The sequence below is a fragment of the Coenobita brevimanus genome, chromosome 79 (assembly GCF_032717465.1).
Source record: "Coenobita brevimanus isolate Jiangsu-jjx chromosome 79, ASM3271746v2, whole genome shotgun sequence".
In the NCBI taxonomy this organism is placed as follows: domain Eukaryota; kingdom Metazoa; phylum Arthropoda; class Malacostraca; order Decapoda; family Coenobitidae; genus Coenobita; species Coenobita brevimanus.
In genome coordinates, this window is record NC_137032.1 from 27828038 (window position 1) to 27833759 (window position 5722).

Consider the following 5722-nt stretch of genomic DNA (forward strand, 5'->3'; position numbering starts at 1 on the left):
TGTTAACGGATAACTCTCTCTCTCTCTCTCTCTCTCTCTCTCTCTATAATGTATGTATATACATACTAGACTTAGGAGTCACTAGCAGTCTTAGTAAATTTGCTGATGACAAAAACTGGGCGTTCGGTAACACGACTGACGATTGCCTTAACTTACAAAGGACCTCGACGTATTGTCCAAATGGTCTAAAAATTGGCAAATATAATTTAACGTTGAAAAATTTAAAGAACTTAAAGTAGGCAAGACCACTGGAGATATTAAGTACAACTTCGATAACAAAGAAATTGGTAAATCGGAATGAGAGAGAGATCTAGGAGTTATCGTTAGTAAAGACCTCAGACCAAGACAACAGTGTATATATGCAAGAAATACAGCAAATAGGGTACTAAGATTTATTTCACGAAGTGTTAGCAATAGGACATCTAAAGTAATATTGCTGCTTTATCTAGCATTAGTCTATCTATCTATAGCCCGACGCCCTAATCCCGCAAAGGCTGGCCTCAGACAAAATGCCTCCAAGTTGTTCTGTCACCCACCATTTGACTACCCTCCCCCCAGCTCACTGCCCCTTCCCTCATATACCTGACAACTCCATCCCTCCACCTCTCCTACATACACCCTCTTAGTCAGTCTTTCATTCTCCATTCTCTCCACATGTCCAAACCACCTCATTGTATTTCTCCTAATCTTCTCACCCACATCCACAGCCACCCCACAATGTTCTCTTACTTCTTCATTTGTCAGCCTGTCCCTCCACGTCATTCCACATGTTCCTGTCAAGTAGTTCATTTCCATTGCTCTCACTCTTGACTTGTTCCCCTTTTGCAAGGTCCATGCCTCGCTTCCATACGTCAGGGTAGGGATCACAATACTATCATGCAGTGACTTCTTAACTTCCATACTCACCTCCCTATTTCTCATCACTGCTTTCAGTGAGCCAACAACCTTCCTTCCCTGTTGTACCCTTTCACGCACTTCATCCCCCAAAGTTCCATCTTTACTCATCACACTACCCAAGTACTTGAATGCACTCACTTTCTCCATATCCTCGCCATCCAACCTCACTGTGCATTCTGTGACTTCATTCCTCTCAAACACCATAACTTTACTTTTGTTTACATTAACTTTCAGATTCCTCCTCCTACACACTGTCCCAAACTCATACACCAAACATTGCAACTCCCATTCATCTTCACTCAACAATACTGTATCATCAGCAAACAACAAAACCGGAATCTTCCAAAACACACCTTCATTCATTAGAGCCAGCCCCACATCCACTGTCCTACCTTGCACCTCCTTTACAACTCTATCCATGTATATATAATAACAGCCATGGAGACATCACAGAACCCTGTTTCAGTCCCACACTGAGATCAAAGAACTCACTCAGCTCACCATCCACTCGCACCATAGCCCAAGCTCCACCGTACATACTCTTCACAGCACTCAACAATTTTCCCTCCACTCCATATATTCTCAGTACCTTCCACATACCTTGTCTATCTATTCTGTCATAAGCTTTCTCCAAGTCCATGAAGGCAACATACACTTTCCCTTCACTAGATACTTCTCCACTAAACATCTTAGAACAAATATCTGATCTACACAGCCTTTTCCTTACTAAATCCCCCTTGTTCTTCAACTAGCTCCTCTGTTATATACCTAACCCTAGCAATGAGAATTCTACCATTAGTTTTCAAGTCGCACAAAGAAGGCAAATGCCCCTGTGGTTACCACATACTACCACATACTTCTCTCTCCCTTTTTCCTTTGTATAAAGCAGTGGTTCTTAACCTTTTTCAGTGCCCGTACCCCTTGATATCTCAGAAAATTTTCTCGTACCCCCATCCAATATAAATACAATACAAACATATGAAAAGGATTAGTGATACAAACCTTGCTGAGAAATTATTAGATTTTTCAATTACTGAACAAAGGTACTTTTTTATTTCATATGAAGTGTTAATTAGTAGGATGCAATGAATGCACATTATAACAGTAATTATGAGTTATACTACATAGTGCACAACAACACATTTTCAGTGGCTCTTTTGTTGTTGTTTCTCATTAATGATGATGTTCAAACGAGGTTCTTTCCTTGAAAGTGCCAGACGCATATCATCACTTGCATCCATTCGGTTTCTGGCTTTTGTCTTGATGTGTAGGAGCGTTGAAAAACCTACCTCGCATAAGTATGTAGTTGCAAATGGCAAGAGGACCTCCAGAGCTCTCCCTGCTAACTGTGGGAATGTTTGGAGTTGTGCACACCAAAACATATCCAGTTGCATTTTTTCAAACTCCATTCGGATTCTGTCATTGGTCTGCAACTCCACAAGATCATCTTTCATCATATCATTATCATCCATGGAATCAAGGTTGAAAAGAAATGGATTCCGTATCCATCTTTGTGCCATAGAACCTTCTTCAATGTGAAAATACCCTTGGAAGGACTTAATCAGTTCTTGCAAATGTTCTTTTACCTCATTCACGATGGGCAGCTCTTCAGCAATAGCAGCCTCATCAAGAGAAGGGAAGTTTGCAAAGTTTCCACTTTCAATGCGCTTTATCCACAGTGGAAGCTTCTTGGTGAGGGCAGATAACTTTTCTCTGGCAGTTATCATATTCATCGCTGTTCCTTGCATAGAGACATTCAGTTCATTGAGGTGCGTGAATATATCTGCCAAATATGCCAGAGACAAAATGAACTCCCTCTTTTCAAAATGGTCAGCAATTTCACTGCCTTGATTTCTAAGAAACTGCATAATTTCTTCATGAAGTTCAAAGACACGTGTAAGTACCCTGCCACTTCTATGTGGTAAAGAAGAACACTGTGCTCAGCTCCAATTTCTTCACGAAAAGATGCAAAAAGACGGTGATTCACTGCCCGTCCTCTGATGAAATTTACAGCACGCACAACAACTGATAAAACAGTCTTAAATTTTTCTGGCAGTGTCTTTGTAGCAAGTGCATGACGATGCAACACACAGTGAGTGACAGTTACATGGGGAACCTCTTTTTTCACCAGGGTAGCAAAGCCTGATTAATTTCCAAGCATGACAGTGGCTCGATCAGTGCAAATTGAACCATACATGTTGAGAGTCATTCCATGTTCCAAGAAGAACTCTTTCACAAGACTGAACACATCAATTGCTTTTGCAGTAGTTTTCAGAGGTTTGCAAAATAAGAATTCTTCTACCACTTCTTTCTCCTTCACATACCGAACAAATGCCATCAACTGACTGCAAAAACTAACGTCAGTCGACTCATCCAGCTGAATACTCACTTTGACAGGACTAGCTTTCAGGTCTGTTATCACCTGCTGCAAGATATCTCGACTCATATCATTAATCCTTGAATGGATAATGTCATTTGACAGAGGTATCTGTTTAAGCTTCTTTTCAGCTTCTGTCCCTATCACTATTTTTGCCATTTCTAATGCACAAGGTTTGACAAGCTCCTCTGCAATAGTGTGAGCTTTTTTCTTCTTTGCACACAAAAGGGCAACTTCATAAGATGCTTGCAACAAAGGTTTCTCAACTGGCACAAAACCTAGCTTTGATAGGGTACCACTTCGATCAAATCGTTCCCACTTGATCTTCAAGCTGTTTAAGTCATGTCCAGCATCTGTGCCTCCATGCCGATTGTTGAAGTGCTCATTGAGTCTTGATGGTTTGAGATTTGCATTTGCAAATACTGTGCTGCAGAGTATGCACTGTGGTCGTTGAGTTCCATCTGCCTCAGTCGTACAGGTAAAACCATAACGAATGTAGTCGTCTTTCCACTTACGTTTCTTAGACATAGTTACTAGATCTTCATCACACCGATACCTGGAAAGATGCAGGCCTGGATGTAATAACCGTTATAACATATAATGTTTTTTTAGTGTGGTATAACTGTAATATTGTCAAGAATAGATGTACTGATAAAAGATATATAATATTGAAGGTACTGTTATGTGCATGAGGAGGAATATTCACCACCACCACAATACACAGCCCACCATAGGCCTATTCCTCCTCATGCACATAACAGTACCTTCAAATAATATATATTTTTTATCAATACATCTATTTTTGACAATATTACAGTTATACCACACTAAAAAAATTATATTGTGACAAATAAAATGATAACACAAAAAAATAACATTTCACAAATCACAAATGCCACACGCACCAGTAATTCACCTCAATACTATCAACCACTCGAGCACAAACAAAATGCAGACCCAATTCACACTGTTCACATCGACTCAACTACACACAGCATAGTGCACGTGCAACACGTTTCAAACTTACGTGAGCTATACTCGTTGGCTCCTCTCACTCTCAGTGAGAACCCAGAACACAAGTGACTGAACTGAAGCCAAGGATCAGAGCCAGGACCAACGCTAACACGAACCGTACGAGATATCAAGAAAACGTATATGAAACCATAGAAAACGTAAGAAAATTGTTTCCAGCACCAACTTTAAAAAAGTAACTGAGACAAATATAGTAACAGGAAAATTAGGAAAACATATGTTTTGCTTTCTCATGGTACAGTACCATTGCACTGGCTATCATGTCTCGTACCCCCAAGTTTAAGGTTTCGTACCCCTTAGGGGTACAGGTACCCCAGGTTAAGAACCACTGGTATAAAGGAATAATTATACCTGATTTCCAATCCTCCAGAAGCCTTCCCTTTTCCCAGGCCAATCTACATAACTTCCATATCTACTCAACTACAATCTCACCCCCATTCCTCAGCATTTCACCACACACTCCATCACTTCCTGGGGCCTTTCCCATCATGATCTTAATTGCTTCCACTATTTCCTCCCTACTGATCTCTTCCTCCCTCCTCTTATCTCTCCTTCTCCCAGCCATTCCTCAACCACTTATACTCGCACTGCTCTCTCTCTCTCTCTCTACATTCAACAAATCCTCAAAGTGCTTCTTCCATCTCCTCAGTTTCTCTCTTTTCTCCACCAACAATCTATTATTCCTATTTTTTACTCCCCTATTATTACCCCTTTCACACTGCCCTACTTTCTTAACCTTCTTCCAAAACAATTTCTTACTCTCCCTCCATTTCACACTCAGATTCATCCCAAAGTCTTCATCCACTTTCTTCTTACTCTCCTTCACCAATCTCTTCACCTCCCTTCTCCTGCTCACATATACCTCTCTCTTCTCTCTCTCATCTTCTCCCCTACCTCTACTCGCTAACCATTCACTATATGCCTTCTTCTTTTGTTCCACAGCTCGTTTCACCTCATCACTCCACCATGCTGTCCCTTGCGCACCCCTGCATCTCCTCCTCACTCCACAAACCACCTCACACGCTGCGCCTATCTCTTTTGTGAGCATCTTACATACGTCTTCCACCCCTTCCATCTGCTCTAGCTCATACCTTCCCAATCTTTCTTCCACTATGCTCTTATACTCTGCCATTTTCTCACTGTCTTGCAATTTCTCCACTCTTCACACAGGGGCTGTTTCCTCCTGTCTTCCCCTTCATCTCTTCATCCATTTTTTTTTTTTTTTTCAGCCTTACCTTGCCCATCACTAAGTGATGGTCCGAGATTCGATTCTTCCACCCTCTCCACGCTCTTGCATCCACCACTTGTCTTCTTATTCGCTCATCCACACACACAGTCTATCATTGCCTTTCATTCAACAAGTTCACCATCCATCCTCCTCATAACTCTCCATGTATACCTGTAGATCATCTTATG

General features: G+C 41.2%; 1 pseudogene; it reads right to left on the reverse strand.

Annotated features, from left to right (window-relative positions):
- Positions 1–2042: 2042 nt before the first annotated feature.
- Positions 2043–3802, reverse strand: LOC145409065 (protein FAM200C-like; annotated as a pseudogene).
- Between the last annotated feature and the right edge of the window lie 1920 nt (positions 3803–5722).